Raw genomic sequence first — 19,199 nt, forward strand, 5'->3', positions numbered from 1 at the left:
GGTTTGCACGTGGAGGTGGAAATATTGAAAGGGGGCGGGGTGGGCACGTGCGGGAGAGGTGGGAGTGGTGTTTGGGAAGCAGCCTCCAAGGCTGCGTATTTAAAAGGGTTTCAAGTCGGTGGGCTTCTATGACCATTGCGTTCTCCTTTGTGAAATAAGAATCCTAATATTTCAGAGTCGGAAGAGACATTAGAGGTCATCTAAAGCAGCCGTCCCCTCTGCAGCCTCTCTGACAAGGGGTAGGTAGTCTGACCCCTGCTTAAACCCCTAAAAGCACTGAGCGCTCACTACTGCCCTGGAAAGCCCATTTTTCAGTAGTTCTAATTGTTGTCTGCCTACCCTTGTTAGACCCTTCAGTCTCTCATTCATGTCCTGGTTAAGTTGCTCCTTTTTTTACTTCTCAAATTTTCTCTCACATCCTCCTCACCCACCCACTGCTCATTGGCCTATATTTTGTGTGCCAGGAAAGAACAGCAGGGAAGTGGAGGAAGGGGGGGTTGAGAGATAGTGAGGGCCTGCCGAAAACTTTGCTGGGTCAGTGTCAAATGTGCTGCCTTACATGCCTGAAGGTGTTTTTTCTACAGGAAGCTAAATAATTACAATATGGGAATTTCATGCCTGTTTTCTCTCACGAGTGCATCTTTTTGAAGTCAGAAATTTCAGCGTCATCTCCGTGGTTCTTGTATCGCAAAACACATTTGCGGATTACCTAAATCACTTCTCCTAAGGATGTCTAAAACTGTTAGGGATGGTACTGAAGCATCACCTGATAGAGGGATGATTAGATGATTACCGCCCCCACCCATTTGACCTGTGTTCCTCGGGAGCTAGTCTTTCCTCCAGGGGTCCCTCTTCCAAATGCTTTTACTCCTTTTTTTTTTTTTTTTTTTTTTTAAGTAACTTTTATGAGATTTGAAATTTATGGACCATTTTAATACTTGTTTGGAGTTTACAATATTTTTAATTCTCCTTATACTAGCATACACCAGTACTTATCCCTGGCTGGTTGAGATAGGTCAGTTGAAACTATTGTCACTGGGTGTTTCTTTAACATTCTCCTTCATTTGGTGAGCTGTGCTGCCTCCAAAAGTAGTTTTATTGGCCTAAGAGTCTTGGATGTGCCTGTTTCTCCCTAATATGGTGAAGTGGGGGGTCAAGACATAACAGATATAATGTAGAAATAATGCATCTGATTTAAAAGCCAGCAAATAAATTTCACCTTAAGCCCCAGTCTCCTATTTAAAAGGTTAGACTCAATTTTTCTTTCCTCCTTTTATAACTTAGAGACTATTGCTTTGCTCTTGTGTACTTAGACGGTTATTTTATTTTTCGTTTGTTTACCTCAACACCAAAGAGTGTTAGAAAGAAAATAGCTGTGCTTTTTTTTTTTTTTTTTTTTTTTTTTTTTTTTTTTTTGCATCACCTCCTTCTCTGAATAACAAGTAGCTTCTATCTAGAACCCCATACTGAATGCTTGTAAGTACCTTGCAAATTATGGTAACATCTGTCTTGAATAAGTATTTGTTCATAGTGCCTTATGTTGCGTCATGTTTTTTAACCATCCAATTTCTAACTTTCTGTAACGTTTGACATAAAATATTTCCTCTAAATCTACTCACTAGAATTCAGCTTGTGAAAAAAGAATCAATAGAGCTGTAATAATAGTATTTTTAACATTTTAGTTAATAAGGAGTTCCAGGTTGTTTTCCTGCGTACTTTAAACGTGAACTGTCATGACTTAAGTTGACTGACTTTGGAGACATTTGCATTCTAAACATACTAGACAGGAACAACTGGTTTTATTTTTAAGACACTGCCATATTCTTTAAAGCTGATTATATGTTGACCTTATTATCTAAACCTTTCTAGATGTTTTAGTGCTTCTTTTAGTCCCTCGAATTATGTTGAAAATTGAAACACTTTAAATTGTTTTCAAACATAACAGTGGTCAAAGGAAAATATAGTTTAAAAGTGAAAACATATTAGTATAAATACTAAAGCACTGAATTACTAAAAGCCAAGAGTGCTCGGTAGTCTGAGTAACCACATTCGAAAATTAGACAGACAAGTGACATTCTTTGGGTTGCTCTTTGTTTCTCAGCTTTTCATCTTTAAAATGTTTGCTAAATAAGATATAACCTTTCACACTTATGTATCATTAGTCTGAGGGTTTCAAAATTCAAGAAAGAGAATAAAACCATCAGGACAATAAAAGAGAAAGGACTTACAATAGTTAAAACAAGCTAAGATGTGTCTCCTAACACCACAGTATTCTTTTTTTTTTTTTTTTTTTTTTTTTTTATTGAGACAGAGTCTTGCTCTGTCGCCCAGGCTGGGGTGCAGTGGCCGGATCTCAGCTCACTGCAAGCTCCGCCTCCCGGGTTTAGACCATTCTCCTGCCTCAGCCTCCCGAGTAGCTGGGACTACAGGCGCCCGCCACCTCGCCCGGCTAGTTTTTTGTATTTTTTAGTAGAGACGGGGTTTCACCGTGTTCGCCAGGATGGTCTCGATCTCCTGACCTCGTGAATATTCTTAACTGTCCAAGATGACTTTTGAATTTATGCAAAAATTGCAGATAGATTTAATCATTATTTTTTAATAAACCTTGTCTTAAAGATTTTTTTTACCCGCAAATTTAGAATTTCTCTTCTTGCTTTGCTGGAACCCATGATAAAAGGTGAAAAGGGAAATAATTCCTATTTGAACAAACCCTGAGTATAAGATAGGATGAAGTGATACAGTAGGAAGGGTGCTGGCAGTGAGGTTAATGTCACAATTCTACCACTGATGAGCTCTATGGCCCTTGTTGGACAAGATCCTGTGCCTATGTTTTCTCATGGCAGTTGAAGGGTTGGTGTAGTATCAGCATAATCCAATAGAAATTTCTGCAGGATGGATATTTCCTAAATCTTTGCTCTCCAGTTATGGTAGTTACTAGCCACATGTGGCTGTTGAGCACTTGAAATGTAACTGGTGGAACTAAAAATTGAAGAACTCAATTTTTAATTTTGCTCTTTTAATGAATGTAAATTTAAGTAGCCAAATGTGTGGCATACTGGACATACAGACATAGTACAGTGTTTTCTAAGCATAACTAATCATTAGAATTACTTCTCGGAGACTCTTGTTAAAATATAAAACCTCTCTCATTTAACTTATTTAGTAGATATGCAGTGGGTCCTGGGAATGGATTTTTAACGTATATCCCAGAAAGTTTATCAGATTGGTTAGGGAAACACTCCATTAGGAGATTTCTGAGGTCCCTTCGAGTTCTCATTTTAGCACTGATAATTTAGAATATAGTGCAATAGAAGTGAGCTCTGGACAAAGTCGGCAAGGTAGCTCTCTGAACTGCAATTTTAGGAAAGTTGCGTAACCTCTTTGAAAGCTTCACTTTCCTCATCTGAAATACGGGGTGAACATCAGCCCTTCCTCCTGTAGTTTCTATAAACCTCCACTCAGATGTTATGCCCGCTGTTTAAAAAAATGTAAGCTGCTATAAAAGATGAGACAAGTCATAAGATAAAATGTTAAGATGTGTTCCCAGGCTTTCCTTTTTTTTCCTTTTTCACTGTGTTTAATTCCTACTACTAGTCTGTTAAAACTGATTGTATGCAATACTCATTAGTTTGTTCAACGTTGTGGCCCAATTATTTGGCCACCATTTGCAGTTTAATTGTAGGACGGGAATGTTAAGTCCAATACTTCTTTGTATTTCTGGTGCTAAGCATAATGATTTGTATATATCATTCAATAAATATTGGTTAATGTTAGCCAGGTGTAGTGGCTCAAACGCCTGTAATCCCAACACTTTGGGAGCCAAGGGTGGACAAATTGCTTGAGCCCAGGAGTTCAAGATCAGCCTGGGCAACATGGTGAAACCCTGTCTCTACAAAAAAAATAACAAAAATTAGGTGTGGTGGCACACACCTGTAGTCTCAGCTACTCGGTGGCAGAGGTGGGAGGATTGCTTGAGTCTGGTGGGAGACCGAGGTTGAAGTGAGCCATGATTGTGCCACTGGACTCCAGCCTGGGCGACAGAATGAGACTCCATCTCAAAAAAAAAAAAAAAAAAAAAAAAAAAAAGTTTATCATCATGTATTACTTTAAGACTTCTAAGCTTTCAAATTTGCTAGAGGTTATTTTATACACCAGAGAAGTAGCCCCCTTGTGTATATGTATGTGTTTAACCCAACTTTGTTGTTCAGTGGTTATATATCTTCTGAGCAACCAGTTCCAAATACATTTTTTAAAGGTAAACACCAAGAGAATGTTGTTATTTCAGATCAAGTGTTTTTAGGTTATATCAAATCAACATGACATTGAATAAGCTAAGCTGTTTAATTTATTTTCTCACTTTTTTTTTTTTTTTTTTTTTTTTTTTTTTGAGATGGAGTCTTGCTCTATCGCCCAGGCTGGAGTGCAGTGGCATGATCTCGGCTCACTGCAACCTCCGCCTCCCGGTTCAAGCCATTCTTTTGCCTCAGCCTCCCGAGTAACTGGGACTACTAGCGAGTGCCACCATACCCAGTTCATTTTTGTATTTTTGATAGAGGCAGGTTTTCACCACATTGGCCAGGCTGGTCTCAAACTCCTGACCTCATGATCTGCTCACCTCAGCCTCCCAAAGTGTTGGGATTACAGGTGTGAGCCACCGCGCCTGGCGCGTCTCTATGTTAACATACTAATAAATGATCTTGTTTGATCATTCAGACCACATTTGCCCTGTAGACCCAACTTCAGTATGAATTCTATTATTTGGGGTAGAATTGATAGCTGATAATGATCTCAGGGAACCTCTAGGCTACTGCTTGTTTCAGACTTTATTTTGATATGGTCATCTTTTAATTAGCTTTCCAGATTCGTACTTAAGGATTCATAGCTTTCTTCAGGAGAACTGAAAGTCTATTCATGTGAATTTTTTTATTTTATCATACATCCTTCCTGTGTGGTAAGTGATGTTTTTCTTACTTAGAAGAGAGGGAAACTGAGACCCAAGTAATTGCTACATCCAAAGTCATAACAGTGATAGGACTAGAAGTTGAACCCAAAGAGGTAGAAATTTGTATTTCTTGTACATCAAAGAATGAGTTCCTTTTCTCACTGTTGCTTTAAATCTTAAATATTGCTATGTAGAATATTGTCCTCTCCTGTCATTCTCCTGGGTACTTTTCCATTTCTTTAGGTGGGTTATTCAGAATATTACTGGTTTCGGTTTCCTCTTGATTGTATCATTGACGTGAATTTATTCTTGCTTGCACATTGAATTTGTGGGAAATAAAAACCCAGTAATCCCAAATCCTTACCATTTGTGTTCGTCATAACAGTAAGCTTAGAAAGAAGGAAGGCATTTCTCTTTACACTGATGAGTTTTATCACTATACCAGAATGTGCTTTCATCCTCATACTATAATAGAATGAAAAAGAGGCCTGCAGGAGTTAAATAGCTCTTGAGCTCCTACCAAGTTCAGTCATCACAGAGTATGTAGTAATTTCTGTTTTGTACTTTGTGATCTCATGCATACAATATTCAAATATAAGTTTCTAGAAAATACTTGTTCCATAGCTAAATATAAAACTTGGAAAGTTGTTTGAGCCACTGCTCCCAGTGGGTTTGGATAATGAAGAATTGGTTGACTTCTGATGAGTTTATTCATATCTGATGAGTTTATTCATATTGAAATTATACTGTTATTAACATTACTTGGCTGCATATTTATTGACATCTGCATTTAAGATTTCAAGTGTTTAATGTCATTTCTCCCAGAGATGTTTAGTTTTGTTGTAACTTTTGTTTGATTATACCAATAAGTTAATGACTATGGGCCGGGCGCAGTGGCTCAAGCCTGTAATCCCAGCACTTTGGGAGGCCGAGATGGGCGGATCACGAGGTCAGGAGATCGAGACCATCCTGGCTAACACGGTGAAACCCCGTCTCTACTAAAAAATACAAAAACCTAGCCGGGCGAGGTGGCGGGCGCCTGTAGTCCCAGCTACTCGGGAGGCTGAGGCAGGAGAATGGCGTAAAACCCGGGAGGTGGAGCTTGCAGTGAGCCGAGATCGCGCCACTGCACTCCAGCCTGGGCAACAGAGCGAGACCCCGTCTCAAAAAAAAAAAAAAAAAAAAAAGTTAATGACTATGCCTTTTAATTCCCTTGTAGATTTCATAGGGACGATGGTTTATCTAGGTGACAATTACAGTAGGACAGTGAAGTTATGTCGTGATTTGTGATCTCTTCTTTAATTTTGTCACTATACAAACCTTTTGTTTTATTTTTTATTATAGAAGTGCACCTATAATGTTTAAAAAAAAAATTTTGAAAAGTTAGATTCATCTTCCCATTCTGCTCCCACACTGTTAAAAGTTTAACTGCTCCTAAGGTCTTTCTTAGGGCACATAAAAACAAACATACATATATTGATCTATGTATATGCCAGTGTATATTGTTCCTTTGAATAAAAAGTGAGTCATACTGTGATATATTTTATTATACTATATATGGTGATTTATTTTTTCCACTCAGTATTTTACCTGTTGCTCATCATTCCCCTGCTGATTGTAAGATTGTCTCCAGTTTTTCATTATTATTACATTAGCAAACATCTTTCTACATATTCTTATGTCCTTGTATGTATTATATATGAGTATTTCTGAAGGACAGATTCCTAAAAATGGAATTACCTTGTCAAAAGGCATAGCCATCTTAAATTTTCATGTGTAATGTCAAATTGCCTTCCAGAAAGATAGTATAAGTTTACCTTCCTACCAAGTGTATATGAGCACTGTTTTTCCCACATATATTTACTGATATCAGATATCATCAATCTCTAAATATATAGCAACTTAATTTTTTAATGTACTATATACTTCATACAAATTAGCTTTTATTTTTATCAAAGTAATACATGCACTTCATAGTACAATAATTAAACAATGCTAAAAGTATTCCAAAAAAATGGTTCCTTGTCCAGTTCAGCTCTGATGAGATAACTACTTTCATTCTTTTAGCTTTTTCATGTAGTATCTATCTCTCTAATTCTAAAGTTTAGGCTTATTTATTTAGTGTATTAATTTTAGACATTAGTGATTTTATAGTAGACAGGGAGTTAGCATAACCCAAATATAAAGCAAGGTTTACATACCTACAGTCATCCCATGTTCCTATATGCAAGACCTTAAATAGTCATCTAATATGATTTGCAGTTTTTCGGGGGTTTTTTTTTTTTTTTTTTGAGACAGAGTCTCACTCTGTCGCCCAGACTGGAGTACAGTGGTGCGATCTCGGCTCTCTGCAACCTTCGCCTCCCGGGTTCAAGTGATTCTCCTGCCTCAGCCTCCCTAGTAGCTGGGTCTACAGGTGCCACCACCAGGCCTGGCTGATTTTTGTATTTTTTAGTAGAGACGGGGTTTTACCATATTGGCTAGGCTGGTGTGGAACTCCTGACTTCAAGTGATCCACCCACCTTGGTCTCCCAAAGTGCTAGGATTACAGGTGTGAGCCACCACACCTGGCCTCAGTTTTATTTTGAAGAGCAAAATGTTCAAGAGGCCACATTACCTGAAACATACTTATTTGATGCTTGTTTTCTATGCTTACAGAGGCTAGCTGACAGAACCAGTATTCGAGGGGGAAAAAAGAAAGAAGGTTAAAATTTAAAAGGTTTTAAGATAGTCCCATGATTTATATTATTAGTGTTCATAGTTGTTATATGATCTTGGGCAAGTTGCTTAGCCTATTTGGGCCACTGCCTCCTGTAAAATGGGAGTAACACTTATAAGGTTTAATACGCTGCTACAGATTTAAGTGCTGAATGTGCCTGACACATACTAAGCATATTACAAATATTATAATAACCATAATAGAGTAGTAACAAAAATAGTCCAACATGGCTGGGTGCAGTGGCTCATGCCTGTAATCCCAGCAGTTTGGGAGGCCGAAGGGGGCGAATCACTTGAGGCTAGGAGTTCGAGATCAGCCTGGACAACATGGCGAAACCCCATCTCTACCAAAAATACAAAAATTACCCAGGTATTGTGGCACACACTGTAATCCCAGCTTCTCAGGAGAGTGAGGCATGAGAATCACTTGAACCTGGGAAACAGAGGTTACCATAAGCCAAGATCATGCCACTGCACTCCATCCTGAACAACAGAGCAAGTCCAATATTAGGTTATTGTAGAATTTACAAATAAACTCCTATAGGACGAAATGTGTTTTAAGAGTTCAACTCATAAATTTAGTTTATTTCTCTACCTATAGAGATTTGTCGATTCTTATAGGTAGAGAAATAAACCAAATTCCAACTGCTCCTATGCTCATTTCTCTGGGTGTTAAGAGTGGGAGAGGGAAGACTTGACAAATTTACTGAAAGAGGTATGGGAGCATGAAAGCCTTAGACAAGGTACAAAGATCCACTCACAGAAAGAGAAAATCCGAAAGAAGTTCCAAAACATTGATCACAGGTTTGGAGTTTGATAGTTCACAGCTCTATGTATAGAGAAGAGCTTAACGATAAGCAGTACCAGAATTGGTAGCTTTAAATTATAAGCATTGCCTCATAAGGGAAACATGAAGACTTGGAGACATGGCAGTGAAGAAGGAGGAAGAAGAAAAAATTCTTCAGGAAAAGAAAAAAACTGAACTTAGAGAAGAGGGTGTTCTTGAACTAGCAGCTCTGCCTATGAAACGAACAGAAATAGAAAAGAGCAGGCCACATCCATGCAGAACTATAAGAAAAAACAAACAGGAAATGTGAATCAGCATTTCAACTGATGAAAACTACCCCCATCAAAAACAGCAGGAAAAGGCGGGCACAGTGGCTCAAGCCTGTAATCCCAGCACTTTGGAAGGCCGAGACGGGCGGATCACGAGATCAGGAGATCAAGACCATCCTGGCTAACACGGTGAAATTCCATCTTTACTAAAAAATACAAAAAAACTAGCCGGGCGAGGTGGCGGGCGCCTGTAGTCCTAGCTACTCGGGAGACTGAGGCAGGAGAATGGCATGAACCCGGGAGGCGGAGCTTGCAGTGAGCCGAGCCGAGATCCGGCCACTGCACTCCAGCCTGGGCGACAGAGTGAGATTCCGTCTCAAAAAAAAAAAAAAAAAAAACAGGAAAAAATTGACACAGTGCTCCAAGTGAAATTAAACATCCTGAAACCAATGTTGAGAGATTTGAAAAATAAAATTAAGAAATATTCTGAAACAAATATAAAACTTGGAACAGAAAGGAACAAAAAGCATTAAGAAATGAACACAAAGTAGATTAAACAGAAAAATAGAAGATGAAATGATAACCAGTAATGAAGTTTTAACATTCCCACAGGACAAAATTGACCAAGTTGAAATGGGAGATGGATCCGAAGTTTACTGTATATAATTGGTATCCTTAAATATTTAAAACTATAATCCAAGAAGACTTTCTGGAAGTGAAAAGAGATCTGAATCTAGACCTCAGAAGTTCATACCAGAAGGCACACTTAAAGATACTTCCTAGTAAAGCTGTATGACTGTAAAGATGCAAAGAATTATCAGGGTCTCCAGGCAAAGACGTGACATAGAGGCAAGAGAATTAATTAGCCCATTGTCAGATTTCTCAAAAGCAACGTAACAAAGCAAGACAGCAGAGCAGCATGAGGAAAGTGACTGCTAGCCAAGGATTTTATATCCAGCTAACTGTTGTTCAGGTATTAAGACTGCAGAACAACAGTTTTAATATGCAAGAACTCAGGAAATACTCTACTTGTTTACCCCTTCTGAGGACACTCAAAAAGGATGACTTTCATCTAAAAGAGATAGTTGGGAAATTTCCTACAAAAAGACTGTGACAATAAGTATTTCAGATATCTTTTTGAACTAAGATTAAAACCAATAGTGGGGACCTAGAGAATACAGTAGTACATAAATGTTACACGTTCTGACAAAGCAGAAAGAATGCAACTGAAATATAAGGGGATGGGAAAGGGAAAGAAAAGGAAAAACTAAGGCCATGTGTGGTGGCTCACACCTGTAATCCCAGCACTTTGGGAGGCTTAGGTGGGTAGATTACTTGAGCCCAGGAGTTCTAGACCAGCCTGGGCAACATAGTGAGACCCAGTCTCTACAAAAAAAAAAAAAAAAAAAAAGTTTAGCCAGGCGTGGTGGTTCATGCCTGTAATCCCAGCTACTCAGGAGACTGGAGTAGGAGTCTCATTTGAGCCCAGGAGGTCAAGGCTGCAGAGAGCTGTGTTTGCCTAACTGCACTCCAGCCTGGGCAACAGAATGAGACCCTCTCTAGAACTGTTCTTTTCAGAACTAGAATAAGATTAATTACTGTAGTTGAAATAATATGAGGGAGTCAGAGGCTACCATCTAAAACTGAAAGACCAAATAGAAAAGATTAGGTAAGAAAAAAGATATAACATACTATAAAAGCTATTAATATAAAGGTAAGCATATTAGGAGGACTTTCCAAAATACTGAGAGAAATTTTTTAAGGGACAAAGAAAAGTATGATGGAATAGGAAAAAAGTGTACAGTACATAATGCACACCCTAATGATAAAATATGTGGAGAATTGAGAGCAAACATAAAGGCCAGGACAAAGATGTACCAGGCAAATAGAAACCCCAAGAATCCAAGACTGGCGATGCTGATAGCAAAGTAGAATTCAAACCAAAAAAAGCATTAAATCAGACAAAAGAGAACAGTTTATAATGCTAGAAACCATGATTCACAACAAAGAATAACAGTTAAATATGTACCAAATAACACAGCAACAATCTGTATAAAGCAAAATCTGTATGAAGTATAAGAAGAAATAAAAAACTAAAATCAGAGGACTTTGTTTTTTTGTTTTGTTTTGTTTTGTTTTGGAGACGGAGTCTCACTCTGTCGCCCAGGCTGGAGTGCAGTGGCTGGATCTCAACTCACTGCAAGCTCCGCCTCCCGGGTTCACGCCATTCTCCTGCCTCAGCCTCCCGAGTAGCTGGGACTACAGGCGCCCGCCGCCTCGCCCAGCTAGTTTTTTGTATTTTTTAGTAGAGACGGGGTTTCACCGTGTTAGCCAGGATGGTCTCGATCTCCTGACCTCGTGATCCGCCCGTCTCGGCCTCCCAAAGTGCTGGGATTACAGGCTTGAGCCACCGCGCCCGGCCTAAAATCAGAGGACTTTGACACTTAGCACAAGATGTAGTAGATAAAAAAAGGATATAAAAGATCTAAATAATATAATGCAAATCTTCAAGTATATCCCTAATAATCAAGAATATACTGTTTCCATCCCGCACCACCTCCCCCCACCCCGGTCTCCCAGGCTGGAGTACAGTGGCATGGTCACAGCTCACTGCAGCCTTGACCTCCCCGCCTCAGGTAATCCTCCCTCCTCAGTCTCCCAAGTAGCTGGGACCACAGGTGCACACCACCATGCCCAGCTAATTTTTTCTTTTTGCTTATTGTAGAGACGAAGTCTCTCCATGTTGCCCAGGCTAGTCTCAAACTCTTGGGTTCAAGCAGTCTTCCTGCCTTGGCCTCCCAAAGTGCTGGGATTATAGGCGTGAGCCACCATGCTGGGCCAGAGAGTATGTTCTTTTTAAACACAGAATATTCACAAAAAAATTGTCCATCTATTAGAAAACCATTAGTAGGTCCCATACAAGAAAACAAAAACCCAAAAAGCAAAAGGACATTGCACTTCCGTCTTGAAATTAAGAAACCTTGTATTATGTATTCACAGAAAACCTTGTATAAGAATTTGTGTGGCACTTTTATTCGTAATAAAATCTGGATGAAGAAAGGGTAAGCTGATACATTGACAAATATTACTCAGCAATAAAAAGAAACCCTTTGTACATGTAACATGAATGAATCTCAGAAATACTATGCTGACTGGAAGAAATTAGACACAAAAATATCCATGCGATTTTATGCCATTTATATAAAATCTTAAATATATACAAAATATAGCCAAAGCTGATAGAACTCAGGATTGGGGAGAGCTTGAGTGGGAAAGGACAGGAAAGAGCTTTCTAGAGTGACAGAAAAGTCCTATATTTGGATAAGTGTTTAACAGCATGCCTTAATTTTAAAACTTTTTAACGGGTAAGAGGGAAACACAAATTGCAAAGTTTCTGGAAAATGTTGATAAGGAAAATACTACATAATACTACCTACCAGAATCTGTGGAATACATTTAAAGCAGTGAGCAGAGGAAAATTCATAGCCCTGAACACTTACATAAATGAAAATAAATTCCCAATTCAGAAATGAACAAAGTAAACCGAAAGCACAAGAAAGGAAATAAAGATAAAAGTAGACGTTAATGAGTTAACAGAAAAACTATACGTGTAGATGATGAATCAATCTTGGACTCTTGAGGGAAGAGTCACATAATAGATAAGTCACTAGCTAATTTAACCAAGTGGGGAAAGGGAGAAAGCACAAATCAAATTTTAAGAAATGACAACGGGAAAATAACATTGGATACAGAGGAAATTGAGAACTATTTTAATACAGAACTATTTTGCACACCTCTGTACAAATACATTTCAAAACCTAGATGAAATGGATAATTTCTTAGGAAAATACAGTTTAATAAAATGGACCTCATTAGAGATGAAAAGAAAATAACACCAATTTTCCTAGAAGAAATAGAAATTTGTCAAGGAACCATCCCACCAAACACCAGGCCTAGGTGGTTTCACAGGGGAATTCTGCCTGATCAGATATTCCCGATGCTACATGAATATAGAAAATGGAAAGCTAATTATTTTTATGACGTAAGAGTAATACTGGGCTGTGCGCAGTGGCTCACACCTGTAATCCCAACATTTTGGGAGGCCAAGGTAGGAAGATCACTTGACCCCAGGAGTTTGAGATCGGCCTGGGCAATTGTTGTGAGACTTCAGCTCTACAAACAACTAAAAAATTAGCTGAGCACAGTGGTGTATGCCTGTAGTCCCAGCTACTTGGGAGGGCTGGGATGGGAGGATCACTTGAACCCAGGGGTGTTGAGGCTGCAGTGAGCCAAGATCATGCCACTGCACTCCAGCCTGGGCAATAGAGCAAGACCCTGTCTCAAAAAAAAAAGTAATACTGATTCTTAACCTGATAAAGATAGTTCAAAAAGTGAAAATTACAGAGATACCACATACAGATACTAATGGAAAACTATTATTGTGCAGTCTCTCACACCATATTACAAAAATATGATGAGTGAGTTTTATACCAGGAATACGAGGATGATTCAGTATTTAGAAATCTATTTATGTAATTCACCATATTAATCGGTCAAAAGAGAAAAAGTTGTGTTCTCTTTATAGAAGCTGAAAAAGCCTATGACAAAATTCAACACGTGTTCCTAACAGAAACCTTTCAGAAAATATGAATGGATGAATACTTCCTTAACATATAATATTTTTATTTTTATGAATACACACATATGCACATGTACATAGCCTTAACCCTAAAGCCAGAATCTTATTAAGAAACACCACAATCAAGAATAAAGTAAGGATGCCCATTTTCTCCATGACTTAACATTATACTGGAAATATGAGCCCATACAGATAGAAAAGAAAACAAATGGCCGGGCACGGTGGCTCACGCATGTATTCTCAGCACTTTGGGAGGCTGAGGCGGGTGGATCACCTGAGGTGAGGAATTCGAAACCAGCCTGGCCAACGTGGTGAAACCCCGTCTCTACTAAGAATTTTTTTTTTTTTAATTATCCAGGTGTGGTGGCATGCGCCTATAGTCCCAGCTACTCAGGAGGCTAAGGTAGGAGAATCGCTTGAACCCTGGAGGCAGAGGTTGCAGTGAGCTGAGATTGCGCCAATGCACTCCAGCCTGGGCAACAGAGTGAGACTCTGTCTCAAAAAAGAAATTAGAGACGTAACAGTGGAAAAAGAAGAAAAGATTCTCTGTTAGTGACATGATTGTTTATCTAGAAAGCCTTAGAAAATCAATGACAAAATTACCTTCAAACAATTCAGCGAGTTAGGATATAAAATAATAAACCTTCATGTAGTGAGAAAATAACCAGTTAAGAAAATACAACAAAAGAGAAGATGACAATAGCAACAACAAAACATAGATTGAGCATCCCTAATCCAAAAATCCAAAGTCCAAAATGCTCCAAAATTTGAAACTCTTTGAGCACGGACATGACACCACAGATAAACCACATGGCAACTGAGTGACACCTTTGCTCTCTGCTGGTTCAGTGTACACAAACCTTACTAAATGCACAATTTTTTTTAATACTGTATAAAATTATCTTCAGTCTATGTATATAAGTTGGATATGAAACAAACAAATTTCGTGTTTAGACTTGGGTCTCATCCCCAAGATATCTTATGTGTATGCACATATTCCAAAATCTGAAATGCTTCTGGTCCCAAGCATTTTGGATAGGGAATACTCAACCTGTAATTAAATTCCTAAGGACTTACTTTTTAAAAACGTGTTAAAAACCTATGTGAAGCAGGCTATATAAAACATTCCCAAAAGAGACAAAGCAGACTTGAACAAATGGAAAGACATCTGTTGTTCTTTAGACATATCAAAATGTCACTTTTTCCCAAGTTAATTCGAAATTTAATGAGATCCTAATATAAAGACTGATAACTTTTTGGTATAGAGTTGAACTATCTAATACTGAAATGCACTTGGAAAAATAAACATGCAAGAATGTAAAAACATTAAGAGATTTTTGAGGGGGTTTCTAGCTCTGCGAGATATCAAAATACATTCCAAACCCTTAATGATTCAGAAAGCAAGACATTGACAAAAGAATAGACAGACCAGGGAAATAGTGTAAAATCCAGAAATGGACACAACTACATATGGAAACCTAGCACTTAAAGTGGTATTTTAAATCACTGAGACAAAGATGGACAGTTTGATAAAAGATGTTGGTACAACTAGATAGCCATTTGGAAAAAATATTAGAGCTGTTCTTCATGCCATACATAATAATAAAGTCCAGACACATCAGATCTAAATATAAAAACTATACAAATGCCAGGAAAAAATATGGGAAAATTTTTCTGTACCATGCTTCAGGAAAAAGTTTTCTGACTCATGATCAAGGTACAATGAAATAAAATACTGATAAATTTTGCTACCTAAGATATTTTAAATGGGAAAAACTTCATGTGCAAAATCACAGTTTTCCATACATACAGATAAAGGGTAAATGTAAATTTCTCAATGCCAAGAACTTTGAAGAAAATTAAGACTAAAAACCCTAAAGAAGAAAAAAGGTAGAGGTAGGCACATAAAACCACAAAAAAGAAGATAAAATCCTCTAGGGCCGGGCGCAGTGGCTCACGCTTGTAATCCCAGCACTTTGGGAGGCCGAGGCGATCAGATCACGAGGTCAGAAGATCGAGACCATCTTGGCTAACACCGTGAAACCCCGCCTCTACTAAAAACACAAAAAATTAGCTGGGCCTGGTGGCACGCTCCTGTAGTCCCAGCTACTCGAGAAGCTGAGGCAGGAAAATCGCTTGAACCTGGGAAGCAGAGGTTGCAGTGAGCCGAGATGGTGCCACTGCACTCCAGCCTGGGCGACAGAGTGAGACTCTGTCTTTAAAAAAAAAATGCTCTGTAAAACTGCCCTGAGTGCCCAGATCTTGGCTTTCAATACCAGTTCTTTGCTAATAAGGACTAGAGTTCCTTGGAAAAATTATTGATTTCAGGGCTGGAGCAACATAGGTATAAAATGAGCCTGGAATATCTTGATATGCAAGAAAGTAAGGAATTCCTCAAAATACAGATGGAAGTATGTCAAAAGGACATTAGGAGGCCTGGCTTGGTGGGTCACGCCTGTAATCCCAGCACTTTGGGAGGCTGAGTCGAGCAGATCACTTGAGGCCAGGAGTTCGAGACCAGCCTGGCCAACATGGTGAAACCCTGCCTCTAGTAAGAATACAAAAATTAGCCTGGCTTGCTGGTGCACACCTGTAATCCCAGCAACTCAGAAGGCTGAGGCACAAGAATCACTTGAACCCAGGAGGCGGAGGTTGCAGTAAGCTGAGATCACGCCGCTGCACTGGCAACAGGGGGAGACTGTCTCAGGAAACAAAAGGCACACAAGAACGAGTTCAGGGGCATCATTGTGGCCAAATCTGGCATATTTCGAACCCCAGAATAAGAATAGTGATGAATGATAAACCACTGGGAAAAAAATAGAAGTTAGTGAATTCATACTGATAATGAATAGGTAGGTATGTCAATAAAAGGGGATGATGACAATATTTCTTGCTGACTGATAGAAAAAAGTGCTGGAGTTGGGAAATCGTTTTGCAGCCACCATATTAATGATTGGTATGGCACAAGTTATCATTAGATGCCAAATTTAAGAATGGCGGTGAGACTTCAGTGAGAAACAATGTGATCATATTTCAAAATGTGTCCCTGAGGTTGCTGTTGGTTGCAAGGAGAAATACATAGTATACAGTGGAAAACTGGACTACACCTTAAAAAAGTAATCAAAATTAACATCACTAGTGAGAGACAGATAGGAATCTTGTGACTCTGGTTACGATATCCTGAGGTCAAATGTAGTATTATGGGGTACATAACCAGAGTCTCCTAAGGACACAGGCACATCAGATGAACCTCAAATGAGAAGCATTCTGTTAAGGGTGAAGGGGCTTGCTTGCATTCTTCAAAAATAATTTCAAACCAAACATGTCAGTGTACACCTGTAATCCCAGTTACTCAGGAGGCTGTGGCGGGAGGATCATTTGACACCAGGAGTTTGAGTCCAGCCTGGGCAAATGTAGGGAGACCCTGTGTCTAAAAAAAATTAAAACTAATCTTCCAGATTAAAGGACACTAAAAGATAAATATGACTTTTTAATTTTCATGTGATCCTGGTCCTGAAGGAGGAAATGCTATAAAGACATTGAGTCAGTTGGAATGTGTATGGTGAATTAGGGGTAAGTATCATATATTGTCAGATTTCCTAAAACTGATAACTATACTCCAGTTACAAGAAAATGTTTTTATTCCAAGGAAATGCACTTTGAATTATTTTGGGATATGTAACTTTCAAATTATTCAGAAAAACTATGTGTTTAGAGAAGAAAAAATGGGGTAAAATATTAGTAATTGGTGAGTTTGAGTAGAGTACACAGGACTTCATTGTATTATTCTTCTAACTTTCCTGAAAGTTCAAAGTTATTTCCAAATAGCTTTAAAAAAAAAAAAAAAAAAAAAAAAAACAGTGACAACTATACTGGCATACCATTTTTCATCCATCATTTTGGGAAAAATTCAGACACTTGACAATACATTCCCAGTGCCTCTGGGGAAACAAGCACTCTCAATATTGCTGGTGCAAATGATTACATTTCTTTTGAATGGAATTTGGCAATGTCTAACAAAATTACATATACATATATCCTACCCAGCAATCCCATTTCTGAGAGTATACCCTGGAGATATACCATGCACAGTGTAAAAACACAGATACATAAGTTTGCTGCAGCATATTTGTAATTGCAAAACGTTGAAAACTAAATGTTGAAACAAGAAATTTATTGAATAAACATTCACAATGGAGTACTATGCAGCTGTAAGGATAAGGAAGATGTCAGTGCACTGAAATGGAATGATTTCCAGGATATATTTCTAAACTAATAAAAACAAAGGACAGAGGAATATAGTATGTGACTTTTGTGTAGGAAATGGAAATAAGAAAACATATGTATACCTGTACATATTCTGTTTACTTTTTCAAAATGTACATAAACAAGAAGGATGAACCAGATAGTGATAAAGTTGGTTACCTGCTTAACAGGGTGGGTGGTGAGGCAGGGAAGGAAATGACATTTCTTTGAGTTACACCTATTTGTATAGTTCTTTATTTTTGCAAGAAGGATGATCTTTCCAGTAGTCCCCCCAAAAATGAAGTTAATCCAATAAGGATGATGGAGGAGACTAAAAACCAAAAGCAAACCAATTCTAACTTATCTCAAGTCAGTAACAACCACATTGAAATAAATAAGCTAATCCAAGTAACATTTGTACTCAGTAGTCAGTCTAGAGAGAAGTGACTGCAAAGAAATACTGAACTCTTAACAGTTTTTTTGTAGTGGTATGCTGTAATGCTTCTGTAACTATTTAATTGTCTAAAAGGGTTGAGCAAATGAGTAGATAGGTTTTGTTAAGAGCCAGCATTCTGTTGAAAAAGACAAATGTGAAGTGTGGGAAGGTGAGAAAAAAGCCCTTGTGGGGATGGCTTGGAATTGGGGATTTAAGTGTGAACTCACAGTTTTTGAAAATACATGTGTGTATACATATGTCACATACGTGTGTGTATATATTCTTTGTCCAGTGGAAAGGCCCAGAATCAAAAGAGATACCCAAATAGCAATAAGTACATTGAATACCTAGATCTGTATTTCTTATATCATTCCCCACTAAAAGATACCAAGGCTGTTAGGAGAAATGTTTGGTTCCAGGGCTGGCACAGAGAAATGGTTATAAGATAAGCCTGGAATATCTTGTTATGCCAGAAAGTAAGGAAATGCTCAGAAAATGATAGAGGCATATCAGAATGACACAGGAGTAGGCTCTGAGGGGCTCCCACTCACCTACTCTGGGACGGTATGATCCCCCAGATAATTAAGGACAATAATGAGTTATAAAACCTTGAAAAGTAGGCTGGGCGTGGTGGCTCACACCTATAATCCTAGCACTTTGGGAGGCCGAGGCGGGCAGATCACTTGAAGTCAGGAGTTCGAAACCAGCCTGGCCAACATGGTGAAACGCCATCTTTACTAAAAATACAAAAAAAAAAAAAAAAAAATAGTAGGCTTGGTGGCAGGCGCCTGTAATCCCAGCTACTTGGGAGGCTGAGGCAGAAGAATTGCCTGAACGTGGGGGGTGGAGGTTGCAGCGAGCCGAGATAGCACCACTGCACTCCAGCCTGGGCAACAGTGAGATGCCATCTCAAAAAAATAAAATGAAACATTGAAAAATAGAAATCCATTAGTTGATAGCAATAGTAAGTAAAAAGAGAAAAAAGAGAGCTCTTCCTTAGAGAATGCTGACTGCTGAACATACAGGGAATGTTGGGGTTGGGAAATCATCACAGTGAGAGACTGGGCAAGAATCATTGGATCCTAAATCTTGAGTGAAAATTTGATGAGCTGAATATTTGCATTGTCTTTAAGTGTCTCCCCATAGATTGCTTATTAAAGAAA

General features: G+C 38.6%; 2 protein-coding genes across 14 annotated transcripts in view; one reads left to right on the forward strand and one right to left on the reverse strand.

The window, feature by feature from the left end:
* The window catches only part of UTP18 (UTP18 small subunit processome component), a 241,757-nt gene that overhangs the window by 37,728 nt on the left and 184,830 nt on the right, over positions 1-19,199 (reverse strand). The gene's annotated exons all lie outside the window — the stretch shown is intronic.
* Positions 1-19,199, forward strand: part of MBTD1 (mbt domain containing 1) — an 86,394-nt gene that overhangs the window by 3,913 nt on the left and 63,282 nt on the right. For 4 of the 13 annotated variants that reach the window (XM_050765061.1, XM_050765065.1, XM_050765060.1 and 1 more), the window contains exon 2: positions 176-239. The exons of 8 other annotated variants lie outside the window; for them this stretch is intronic. The gene's annotated coding sequence lies outside the window, so the exon portion shown is untranslated. Of the gene's footprint in view, positions 1-175; positions 240-10,934; positions 16,929-19,199 lie in introns of those variants that run through there. One more of the 13 variants, XM_050765063.1, reaches the window with a different exon arrangement.

The sequence above is a fragment of the Macaca thibetana genome, chromosome 16 (genome assembly GCF_024542745.1).
Source record: "Macaca thibetana thibetana isolate TM-01 chromosome 16, ASM2454274v1, whole genome shotgun sequence".
Classification (NCBI taxonomy): domain Eukaryota; kingdom Metazoa; phylum Chordata; class Mammalia; order Primates; family Cercopithecidae; genus Macaca; species Macaca thibetana.